Source organism: Tachypleus tridentatus, chromosome 12, assembly GCF_004210375.1.
Source record: "Tachypleus tridentatus isolate NWPU-2018 chromosome 12, ASM421037v1, whole genome shotgun sequence".
NCBI lineage: Eukaryota > Metazoa > Arthropoda > Merostomata > Xiphosura > Limulidae > Tachypleus > Tachypleus tridentatus.
The window spans coordinates 10099656-10112892 of NC_134836.1; the positions used below are offsets into that span (position 1 = coordinate 10099656).

General features: G+C 33.4%; 1 pseudogene across 1 annotated transcript in view; it reads right to left on the reverse strand.

Annotated features, from left to right (window-relative positions):
- LOC143234935 (cardioacceleratory peptide receptor-like) overlaps nucleotides 1–13237 on the reverse strand; it is a 63785-nt pseudogene that overhangs the window by 18929 nt on the left and 31619 nt on the right. The window contains exons 2-6 of the transcript XR_013018859.1: nucleotides 11380–11515; nucleotides 9196–9299; nucleotides 7214–7307; nucleotides 6328–6614; nucleotides 3550–3666 (exon numbers count right to left, since the gene is read on the reverse strand). The product of XR_013018859.1 is annotated as a cardioacceleratory peptide receptor-like (transcript). The remainder of the gene's footprint in view (nucleotides 1–3549; nucleotides 3667–6327; nucleotides 6615–7213; nucleotides 7308–9195; nucleotides 9300–11379; nucleotides 11516–13237) is intronic.

Sequence of the window (13237 nt, forward strand, 5' to 3'; positions counted from 1 at the left end):
TCTATTTCTATTGTCTATATATTATTTCAAATTACTGTCAGTTTATTTATTTCTGTATGAGAGCTGGTATGCACTGATAGTTAGGGGTGCTTGACTTGCAATCTGTTCTTCGCAGGTTTGAATCCCCTTCACTAAACATATTCACCTTTTCAGCCGTAGGAGCTGTATTAGTTATTAAAAAAGTAGCCCAAGATTTGGAGTTTTCTGGTTTTGAGTAACTGCCTTCCCTCTAGTCTACCATTCATAAATTAAAAACGGCTGACGCAGATATTCCTCGGGTAGCTTTAAACGAAACACAAACCAAACTAAACCTCTCCACCTGACCGTAAATTATTCTGTCTGTTGAAACTGTTATTGGTCCTTTTCTTTCTATATATTCTGTGCGCTAATACCACTATTAGTCTTTGTCATTCTACCTTCCAGTACTGTATTTTGTCCGTCCAGTTTGCTATTAGACTATCTTATATTTATAGATTATTTCAATTTTTGGTTCATTTTTGCAAAAACATAACATTCAAAATAAAATGTATTCCACTTTAAGTAATTCTAAATGAAAAAAGCGATAGTTAATTATGGCAAATATATAAATTTTGATCATATAGAGTGATAAATACGTTATAGTAAAATGATTTTGAGTGATGCAAATCAGCAGATCACACGATATACGTAACAGTGGAAAGAAATATAGAAATACCACAAATTTGCATTGATGTTTCATATGTAGTGTGATGTCACTAAAAACTGATCGCTTTGACAAAGAATATGTACCAGTCCTCAATATTCATATACGTATATCAAAAACATATCTCCATCTCAGCGATTTAGTCCATAACCTATCTGCGTAACCATCGTATACTTCAAGCAGTTGGTGAGTAAAACGGGTAATAACGTTATTCCATACGAATTTATACCGGTCAAGCCACGATACGAAGCATTTATGAATTTTTATGCAGTTGGACTTTCCAATCGATCACTGGGAAACCGCAGTCATCTGACACTAAATTCTTTATGGTAAACCTGTGACATGTACTGTAACGACATGATAAGGCTCCAAAATCTGATTAATGTATTTGCTTAAACTCTAAAAATTGAATGCAAAATGAAGAAAAATCTTTTTTAAGAGACGATTTGAAGTTTTGTCATCTAATTGTTGGCATTTATTAGAAGAAGAAAAAAAGAACCACTAAGACATACCGGTTTTATATTTCGTCACAAAATTATACAACTGAATTTAAAAAGGCACGAGTAGAATTGTACAAAATTACACTTATCTTTGTGAACCTTGGAATGCCGACATTAATGTTAGATGTTCCACCGCGAAAAGTCCAACTAATGTTTTCCGGTTTTTTTAGAAACGGCCACCCCTCTATCACCCCAGCAGATATCCATCCAACAGTCGCGTGAAGCAGCCACCGAATCCAAACTTCATGCTGTTCACCAGATCCGGTCCAGAATCACAGGTCTCTCCAACCGGTTCATCAGGTAGCAACCATCTCCAAACAAGGAGCTGCCCACATTCTAACTAATGGCTGTTTTGATTTTTCATTTATTTTACTTTAGAGCCGAACGCCTCTATCGTCGATTACAATTACAATTTTACAAGCCCAACTCACACCCACAGCTAGCTAGAAGCCACACAGCCTCACCTTCCATTAATACAACTTTATCCACCCCACATGCTACGAACACACATGTTAGCCAACAGAGGAAAACAGCAAGTACCAGCACCACTCAAACTTCACTCGTCCTGAAGCTAACAACTGCCACCCAGACCCAAATCACACGTATCGCCACAGCCAACACGTCATTCTCTACTGACAACCAGTCAACATCTAGCCAGCAAATCGTCACGAAAGGGGAACAAGACACTGACAAAGTTTGATTCAACACCTGGCCAACACCTCGACTCGCAATTTGAGGATTACGGGTTCAAAACCCCATCACACCAAACATGCTTGCCCTTTCAGCCGTGGGGGCGTTATAATGTTACGACCAATCCCACTATTCGTTGATAAAAGAGTAGCCCAAGAGTTGGCGGTGGGTGGTGGTGGCTAGCTACCTCGCAATTTACAATGCTAACTTAGGAACGGCTAGCGCAGATAGCCCTCGTGTAGCTTTGCGCCAAATTCAAAACAAACACCCTTCACCCAATTTCTCTATCGTTCAAGCACACCCAAGAAACCTTCTGACCATGAAATAAAGAACTCCAACGATGACCACGATGTGTTCTTCCTTACCAGATCACACAACTGGATGTTGTTTAGTCCCATAAAATGGATAAATTCTTGCTCATGTTTCAGTTGTTTTATTAACCTTGTTTTATTTATATCTATATCATGGCACAGTCAGGGTAATTTATTCGGTGCCCTGGCCGTAAAAGTAGGTTTTCTCGGGACATCCCCCCTCATAGCAAAGTTATCGTCTTGAAATGTTGAATCCTGTGATCCTTGCCCTGAAATGGTGCCTTTTCATTTAAAGATAAAACAAAGTTATAATATATCCAAGGTAAAAATCAATACTTAAGTAAATTTTAAATCTAAAATCGTGTTTCAACAGTCAGTTTATGATATTTGATTTGTAACCCCTTAATCCAGGAAATCGTTACTTCACCACAGCCTTGTACTCCATCGCCTTCCAAGAACTACTTAGCCATCCTCTAAGCTAACATTGCCGATCACCCATTCTGTATTAGAGCTCTCACCATCCGCTTTTACTGTTAATGTTAATTTAGACCCACTTCAAGTAATCAGTATTTATCATACCCACCATGTATATCATTAATCTTTCTTTGTAGAACCAAACATTAATTCCGGAAACAGGGTTGAAGAGAAAAGAATGTTTCTGAGTAACCCTAGTTGTCTCTCAAGTCTCTTTGGGGCTCATGGGATACAAAACCAAAACCACTGAGAAGAAACACTGACTGACTGTCCAAAAAAAAAACCAGGTTTTTAGATTTCTCAGTAAAATACAGCGTGGTCCAATGTTAGTGTGGCATCGTGGTCTTTTTTTTTAATTAGTGTAGGAACAGTGAAGCTAGCAATGCCCAGGAAAACCTAATCCATTCTTGTATATACTTGTGTTTTTCCAGATGGAGATTTCTTCTAGGAAAATGTCTTCTGTACACATACGCTAGGGCCATACTATTTTATAATCTTCAGTTTTTACTGGAACTAACTATTTCCGAATGGCCAACTGCGACAGATCAAGTTAATACATATAATTATACAATATTGTATATACGTCCAACCTTGACAGCAAATATACTTTGATATTTTGTATAAAATACGTGCAAAAGCTAATCGTATTATTTTATTATAAAGGGAGAAAAAAAAAAAAAACTAAATTTCATTGGAATCACACATACACCGAGAAACATCTACAATATGTCCAGATAAATGTAGTTATACGAGATAATGTCCTCGTTGTTTTGCATATATAACCATATTGTTTGTCATTGAGACATTTCACGAGATGATATCGTTATGTGACTGTCGCATACTTTCCTTTATCATTCTTTCATAATGCTTTTCTACGAAATATAAATCTTACCAAAAACTATAACAAATGTCATTTTTACAGTCTTAATCTTTGCTCGTGGAATAACTCCTCTGGAACTGGCCCTTCTGCTACCAGCTTCCTCGTCATCAATAAATCTTCCAGGATTATCTTAAGTAGAAACAAATGTACATATAAGGTTTTTGGTTTAAAGAAATGTTGACGTTTAAAAGGTTACTTTACTTTGTGATCTTCTGTTTCATTCTGATATTAGAAGATCTCAGTTGTAGCCAAATCTGAACGAACAATTATTTTGGGAAAAGAAACTTTAGAATTATATAGAGTTGACTGATTCTGTTTTGTTAATCACACTGCAGCGGTGACATAGCTACAAATAGACGTTAATTAACATACACAAATAGAAACTGTGTTGACAAACAGTCTGAGTTAATGTTATTATAATGTGCCACGTATATATACATATACATAACTGGAAATAACTGTTAATTAATGTATATAGAAAAGAATGTATGGGGGTCATCAGTAAATCCTCTTAGTTAATGGTATTTAATGCTGTAATAATGTTTACTTAGATATTTAAATAAAGCTATTATTGAGAGAAATAAGTACGATGGTTGGCTTTATAAGTAACATGGAACTGGACTTGTTATGATGTTCATTTAAATTTTCAAAGACAGCTGTTAGTCAAAATGAATGGACAGCAACAATGAATGATAAATAAATGATATGAAATTATGTTTATATAAACATTCAGATAACTGTATCTCATTAAAACACATATTCGCATGATATTTTTATACAGAGAAAGTCATAGATTAACATAAATACAGAGAAGTGGTAAATCATTAATAAACACGTTGTTTAAACGGTATTGCTACAGTTATGATGCTTATATACATAACTAGTCGAAATTATAAATTAATATAAACAGGCAGAGAACCGAGGCTGGTTGATAGCGAACATTCTGTGATTATGTTTATATGCATACGTAGAGAAAGCTTTTAATTAGTATAAACAAAGGAAACTGTTCCTAATTATTAAACACACTGATATAGTTAGCTTACAGCCCCTATTTGTAATCTACACACGGCACGTTAGTAGTAATACATAGATAAAATGTAGATAAATTGGACGACACTGATTGGTCAAGACTTTACATGTTGTATGCAATTCATAGTTTATTTTTAGTTTGTTCTTGGCGTGTTTGTAACAGCAGGAAAAATTTCTTTATCATTTTAGACAGCTAGGATGGAAGCTATTTTAAGGAATGCGAGATACATTAATTTGATTATGTTGAAACGATCATACATCAACTGAACATTTTATAACCTCATGAAAGCGAGGTTTATCGATGTATGAGTTCCTTCCAAGGAAAATAATTTATTGTCAAAAAACATAAAATAAAGAACGTCCAACAATATACTGTTTAAAAGTCAATGATGCTCAAGCGATATTTGACGTCATCTTTGTTTTTCTCGTAACACGATTAAACTACACAATATTATCATATCATAATATTTTGTTTTTGTATAAGTTACAGCTAAATTAATACGAATGCAGGCTATTATTCAGGCTTCACTGAGTTTCGTGTACTTAGGATTAAGTTTATGAAAATAAAAACTTTTTACAGTAAGAAGGTTTGCAACCAAAGCATATAAATAGAGACACGTTCGAAAACTCCGTTAAATGCTCGGCATGGCCAGATAGATGGTTAGAGCCCTTCACAACCAATCTGAGGTTCGCGAGGTCGAATCCCCGTCGCACCAAACATGATCGCCTTTTCAGCCGTGGAAGTGTTATAATGTTACGATGATCAATCCCACTATTCGTTGATAAAAAAATAACCCAAATGTTGGCGGTGGGTGGTGATGACTAGCTGGTTTCCCTCTAGTCTTACAGTGCTAAATCAGGGACAGCTAGCTTTGCGCGAAATTCAAAACAAACCAAATTAAAACGCCGTTAATCTTTGCATATCCCTTAATGGTAAATTCAAAGTTAGAGGGTAGAACAATTGAAACTTGATTATGGAACATAAAGATAAAATCTTGACTGTTTCTGTACAGCTTGTCACTGTTCTGAAGAAATTATTTTCTTTGTAACTTGGAATACAACGAACACTTTTATTAAAGTTTTCAACGTATATACTATGAAATTTTGGAGTTTAGAGTTCGAGGGGTTTAGCTATCATTGTGTCGGCAAAATTCATTGTGATATGAGTTACAGCTTATAACCTCGAGAAATGTATTGCATACCGTGTTAACATTCAGTTATTCATGTGAAAATATATCAAAAATGGTTTGAAGACAGCATTCGTTTTAACCTTGAAACAAAATGTAACAACAAAGATATTTTACAAGTAAGTTTCCTTCCTCACACGATATAGTTTTATACTTTTAAATCTAATGTGATTTAGCTAGTTTTTTTTTAATATGCGAGTTTTTGGTTTTATGATAAAATACAGAAAGTGTTTGAATAATTTTAGGGGAGTTATTCACTCTCTGATTTACCTTACTGAGCATTGCTAAATAAACAGATGTAAAGATTGCTAGTTCCATTAAAGAAATCCGTTTAAAAAGTTGGATTCATAAGTGGTTTCTCGAGTTGGAAACAGTGTGCAGGAAATATTTCTTGCTACAAGCAACATATATATCATGTATGTCATTTTTTACTCCGTAACAAGTAACATATAGCATCGCGGCTTTGAGAATCAGTGATAACATTTTCTTTCGATTTCAGCATCTTCTACTTCTCACTTAAAAACTGTTAATCTTGTTAAAGATTGTTTATTTAAGTAATCTATAAATATCTCACCTTTCAATATGAACGTCGATCCTTTGGATTTAGTATAACTGAGAGATTTACTTTTGGTCCAGATGGTGTACACGATGACCGTATAACACATTGAGATAACAATCGCAGGAAGAAAGAACACTGAAGCAGCAACAAGTGGCATGTATAATCTCCACTGCCAGTTCTCCATGTCAATCCAACACTGAAGTCGACCTTTAATTAAGGATTCTTTGTTCAAAAAAACTGCCGGACTCGCCGCTAGGCACTTAATCCCCAAGCTGACCCGATCAGAATTTTTGCTCTCTTCCCTAGGTTAACAGAAAAATGAAGAATATACAATTAATTACGTTTTTCTCGTACTCGCTGAAGTACAGTTCTAGATGTAACAATACATAGAATACAAGATTTACATACTTTTATAATTTAGCAATATAAGTACATTTATTTCAAAAATGTAAAAGATGGGATTACACATAGGTATTTTTTTTTTGATTTTTATATTAACAGTTATGTTTAGATATATAAGAAACACTTAAATTTTGAAACGTACTAATTGTAGCAGCATTTACAACGTGTCTAAGTCATTAACAAATTAATTAATAGTAAAATAAACTATTTTATTATATAAAAGCCAACCTAACGTTCGTTGAGAAACATAAAATACTTTCTGAGCATAGTCTATATAGTCTTTAAACATAGAGGAAGAACATAAACTTTCACTTCATCATATATTAAAATGTTATTCATAAAAATATAATTAACATGAAGAATTAACACTAATAATAATAATACTACATAAACCTATTTTTGTCTTAAACAAAATAATTCAAAAATTAATTAGAATGATTGGCAGAATATTCTAATTAACAACTCTATTTCTATTAGTTTGGAAAGTCACGAAACCTACAACTTCCAGAAAATCTCAGCGGGTGAGTGATGGCGTCGTATCGATCGATGCTCAGCGCCACCAAAACATAAGTGGAGGAATACATAACTAAAACCTGGAAAACAAGTTAATCGATGATGTCAAAACGCATATAAAATTGATCATAAAATTTTAACAAATGCTTCCTTGCTAGTCTTATACGGTTTTCCAGACGAAGAATAATTTCACACACCACTTACTCAATAACAGACCTATTCAGATCAGCCAAACGTGTGACACAATATTATTTGTAACAGCCTTTGATGAAGTATCAACTCGTACTATATGTAGTACGTACATCAACCGATCGACAGTTGCGCTTCGTCAGCAGAGAAGTTACGCACCACATCTCATAAATCTTTGTCTCCCGGTGGGTCAGCGGGTAAGTCTGTGACCTCACAATACAAACTTGTGGTTTAAATCCGTGATGGACAAAGTGGAAATACCTACTGTACGGCTTTGCGCTACAAACCAGTTTTTATTTCTTTATGAGGTCAATAATAAATTTACTGCAAAACACAAGGTTCTTTATCTATTTGTGCTGTTTGCAGTTTCCTCTTTTTAAATAGTACGAAATCAATTTAAAACTGTGTTTACAGAGCTATTATTTGATTATATTTGAGTAGGGTTAAAATAAAACCTCTAAATAATGTAGAATAAAAGAACAAAATTCGGTGAGAGTTAAGTTCACATTTTCACAATGATGTGACGTTATTTAAAAGAACTGTTCAACCTAAAAATAGTTACGGATATTCAAGATTTATAGCACATTATAAGTTGTTTATTTGTAGGTTCATTTAGATAATTAAAACATTCGGTTAATTCACGCAATCTGAGGGTCGCGGATTCGATTTATTTTCTTGCTAAAAGAACAGCCCAACGGTTAGCAGTATATGTTAAGAAGTAGAGCTGCCTTCCTCCTTGGCCAGGTGGTTAAGTCACTCATCTCGTAATCTCAGGGTCGCGGGTTTGAATTCACGTCGCACCAAACATGCTCGCCCTTTCAGCTGTGAGGACGTATTAATGTTACGATCAATTCCACTATTTGTTGTTAAAAGAGAAGCTTAAGAGTTCGCGGTGGGTGGTGATGACTAGCTGCATTTCCTCTAGTCTTACACTGCTAAATTAGGGACGGCTAGAACAAATACCGCACGTGCAGCTTTGCGTTAAAATAAAATACAAACAAACAAGTATTTACACTTGTTTACGTAAGTTTCACACTTTCAGTCCATTTGTTGATCATGTGACCATATGTATCATAAAATTGCTTTATATCTGTATTTGTAAAGTATATCGTGAATTGTTTAACATGTATACTAATAATGCATCTATACAAATCGTAAATTGTTATGTGTGTGTATTAACCATATAAACCGTGAATTGTTCCAGAATAATTTTGTCACTTGAGGCAGTATTTTGATCTACGTAACCAATACAAGTTGGCAAAATTTTATTTTCACAGGTTATCTAATTACAAAATATACAGTGACGTTTCATTGGATTATTGGAATTTATTGTCTTTAATCTTTCTTTATTTTCTTTCTCATGGATAGTTTCTAACGAATATCTTGTAATTTTGAGCTCTAATGGAATAGTGTGATGTCAACTTTTAAAATTACCAACAATTCCAAAGTTCAAAGCTCGTTGTTATAATGACAGGTCGCATAAGCCTGCAAACTTACCGCTGTACAACTGGTGAGGGGTGGAGAGCTATTCGAAGGGGTGAAAACAAAAAAGAAGGTGAAAAGATATCAGATATAAAATATTATGAATATAATACAACCTAAGTTGTTATTTTTAAATCTTAAAACATTTTAGAATAATTCGTTTTTATTTTCAAGTTATTCAGTCAAGCAAATTTCAAGAGAAAATAAATCTTCGTTATGTGTAGAATATTCATTTTCTCGAAAATTAATTTTCAAACTTAAGACTGTAACTTGTATAGAATGACTAGTAGTGTTTACCTGAAAATAACGAACCATCTTACAAATAACATTCCCGCCGTAGAAATCTACAAACGTCCTCCAAACAATATCTGTCAGTACTTGGACGAGTCCAACAAGAAGATCTGAAAGAGTTATAAGACAAGCCAGCTTTTACAACTGACAACAACAGTCGTTAAAATAAAAATATTAAACATTATAAAATGTATAAACTTGTGATCAGATAATAATAGTGAAATTGTGATGTTTTGTTTTGTCTATCACAGCAACATATTAAGTCCGAAAAACAAACGAACTACAACAGCAATAGACCGTCCCAAGGTTGACGCAGACTGTTCCCCTGATTGTCAATTTTCACCTCACATAAAAATTATTGTATTTCATTCGCGAAGCTGCGGGATTAATTACAGGCAGCTAGATAAATATATATATATTGTTGTTAATAAATTCTAATAAAATGTTTCCAAGAAAACTTCTCGAGGATTAGACCCATTTTTTTTTCCTTATTCGATAGAGATATCTCTGAAATGATATCCGTTATTGACAAAGTAGGTCTTGACTCAGAAATTTAAACACAGTTCCAAAATAGCAGTTATACGAATAATAGTAATTTTGATATCGTACGATGAGATGGCATAAACTTTTAGCTCAGATATTATGTATGTCGTGGTACAATCATTTTCTACATTGTCATATCTATAAGAACATCATAAAATTGACAGCTAGCACATAACTTATCTAGTAATATAATTCTATATAAGTCTCTGTAGTGAAGAAGCAAAACACATAAATAACTATGTAATTAAGATCTTTGAATTATATTTTCGGCCTCAATGTTCTTCAGAAATTTGTCAAACCCATAAAGAAGATATAAGAAACAATTTAACTCAGCAAACGTTGAAAGTATAAAGAAAGGATTTCATTAAAAACCAGTGAAATTAATATACGTTTACTTAAATGTTTCCTGTACACTAAAAAAATCTTATTTTGTTATAATTTTGTCTTATTGAACATATATTAGATACTTTTATGAAAATCAAATATTCTTCCAAATAATTAAAATATATATAGAAAACTATAAGCAAGAATGAGGAATACATTAGAAAGTAGCGTGTATTGACTACTTTACAAAGAAACCTTACCTGCTGGAGCAACAATGAAGTTCACATGTTTTGTATACACTATTGTATCAGGCAACCTTACCTGCAGGAGCAACGTACACGATAAACATCACATGTTTTGTATACACTATTGTATCAGGCAACCTTACCTGCAGGAGCAACGTACACGATAAACTTCACATGTTTTGTATACACTATTGTATCAGGCAACCTTACCTGCAGGAGCAACGTACACGATAAACATCACATGTTTTGTATACACTATTGTATCAGGCAACCTTACCTGCAGGAGCAACGTACACGATAAAGTTCACATGTTTTGTATACACTATTGTATCAGGTAACCTTACCTGCAGGAGCAACGTACACTATAAACTTCACATGTTTTGTATACACTATTGTATCAGGCAACCTTACCTGCAGGAGCAACGTACACGATAAACTTCACATGTTTTGTATACACTATTGTATCAGGCAACCTTACCTGCAGGACAACGTACACGATAAACTTCACATGTTTTGTATACACTATTGTATCAGGTAACCTTACCTGCAGGACAACGTACACTATAAACTTCACATGTTTTGTATACACTATTGTATCAGGCAACCTTACCTGCAGGAACAACGTACACGATAAACTTCACATGTTTTGTATACACTATTGTATCAGGCAACCTTACCTGCAGGAGCAACGTACACGATAAACTTCACATGTTTTGTATACACTATTGTATCAGGCAACCTTACCTGCAGGAGCAACGTACACGATAAACTTCACATGTTTTGTATACACTATTGTATCAGGCAACCTTACCTGCAGGAGCAACGTACACGATAAAGTTCACATGTTTTGTATACACTATTGTACCAGGCAACCTTACCTGCAGGAGCAACGTACACGATTAACTTCACATGTTTTGTATACACTATTGTATCAGGTAACCTTACCTGCAGGAGCAACGTACACTATAAAGGCCACACGTTTCCATTTTATTCACCATGTTACTTAGTACCTAGTAGAATAATTGGTCTAGCAAAATTATCCCCTTTACCATTCATGAGGTATTTTAAATTGTCTTACCAGCCAAAGCAAGTTGCATGATGAAAAAATTCATACGAGATTTCCTGTTCTTAGATAACATTAAAGTTACCATTACACTCCCGTTTCCAGCCACAATCATGGTAAAGAGAATCCATAGAAAACCGAGTTGCTCGGTCTGTGATACAAAATATAACATTATGACACATTCTGTTACATATCAAATTACTATAACGACATAAATATACCAAGTGTATATTTATGTCGTTATAGTAATATGGATAAAATAAACGTATATAGGAATATGGATAAAATAAACCAAGTTAAATGTTAACATAATTATTTGTTTAGAAACTTGTTGTGTTAAACATATTTCAAAAAGAAAGTAACAATCAGACCTTTAAACCAGGAACAAGGATATTAATAAAGTAACAATCAGATCTTTAAATCAAAAACAAAAGCTAGAAATAAAGTAACACTCAGATCTTTAAATCAAAAACAAAAGCTAGAAATAAAGTAACACTCAGATCTTTAAATCAAAAACAAAAGCTAGAAATATAGTAACACTCAGATCTTTAAATCAGGAACAAAAGTTAGAAATAAAGTAACACTCAGATCTTTAAATCAGGAACAAAATTTAGAAATAAAGTAACACTCAGATCTTTAAATCAGGAACAAAATTTAGAAATAAAGTAACACTCAGATCTTTAAATCAGGAACAAAAGCAAGAAATAAAGTAACACTCAGATCTTTAAATCAGGAACAAAAGCTAGAAATAAAGTAACACTCAGATCTTTAAATCAGGAACAAAAGCTAGAAATAAAGTAACACTCAGATCTTTAAATCAGGAACAAAATTTAGAAATAAAGTAACACTCAGATCTTTAAATCAGGAACAAAATTTAGAAATAAAGTAACACTCAGATCTTTAAATCAGGAACAAAAGCTAGAAATAAAGTAACACTCAGATCTTTAAATCAGGAACAAAAGCTAGAAATAAAGTAACACTCAGATCTTTAAATCAGGAACAAAAGCTAGAAATAAAATAACACTCAGATCTTTAAATCAGGAACAAAGTTGGAAATTAATGTTAGTCTGTATGTAAAACAAAATTTGCTATCAAGACATGCTTATCCTTCAAATGTGGAACAATGTTAGAAGTTGTTTAGTATATATTCATAAAACCGAATTTATAAACAAGATATATTTATCTTTCAGTTCAGCTATAAAGCCACAATTTGATTCTATACGTAAAACAAAGTGTACTTTCAACAAAAGTCTACTCTTAAAATTAGCAATAAACCTATGATTTTTGTTTTTGTTTAAGGAAAACAGTTAAAATCAACATATCCCCTCAAAGAAACGTGTTTCTGTACGAAAAACAATTACATTCAACACCGTTTCTTGTGCACGTTATGCCTCATTTTATATCATTGTATTTGTCAGTGATTAAGTTGTTGTTGTTGTTGTTTTGAATTAAACTACACAATGGGCTATTTCTGCTCTGCTCACCACGGGTATCGAAACCCGGTTTTTAGCGTTGTAAGTCCGCAGACATACCGCTGAGCCACTAGGGGGCCAGTGATTAAAAAGTGTGTATGTATATATATATATCATTTTATTTAAATTAATTTTGCCAGCTGATTAAAAACATCAGAGATTTGGAAACGTTTTAAATTTAATTAGGACGTTCGTGTTGATCATTTATGGAGGTAATATTATTCAGGTTTTAGTTAGTTCATCAGCCATTTTGTTACTTTTGTATTTAAAATATTCACTTTCATCGTCAGTAAGTATAATACATTTCTGTACAATATTCTGTTTATGTTTATTTCATTTCATATTCAAATCAAAGTCCCTCAGAAGTCAATCAAAGCATTATTTCACAACATAAGTCTGAC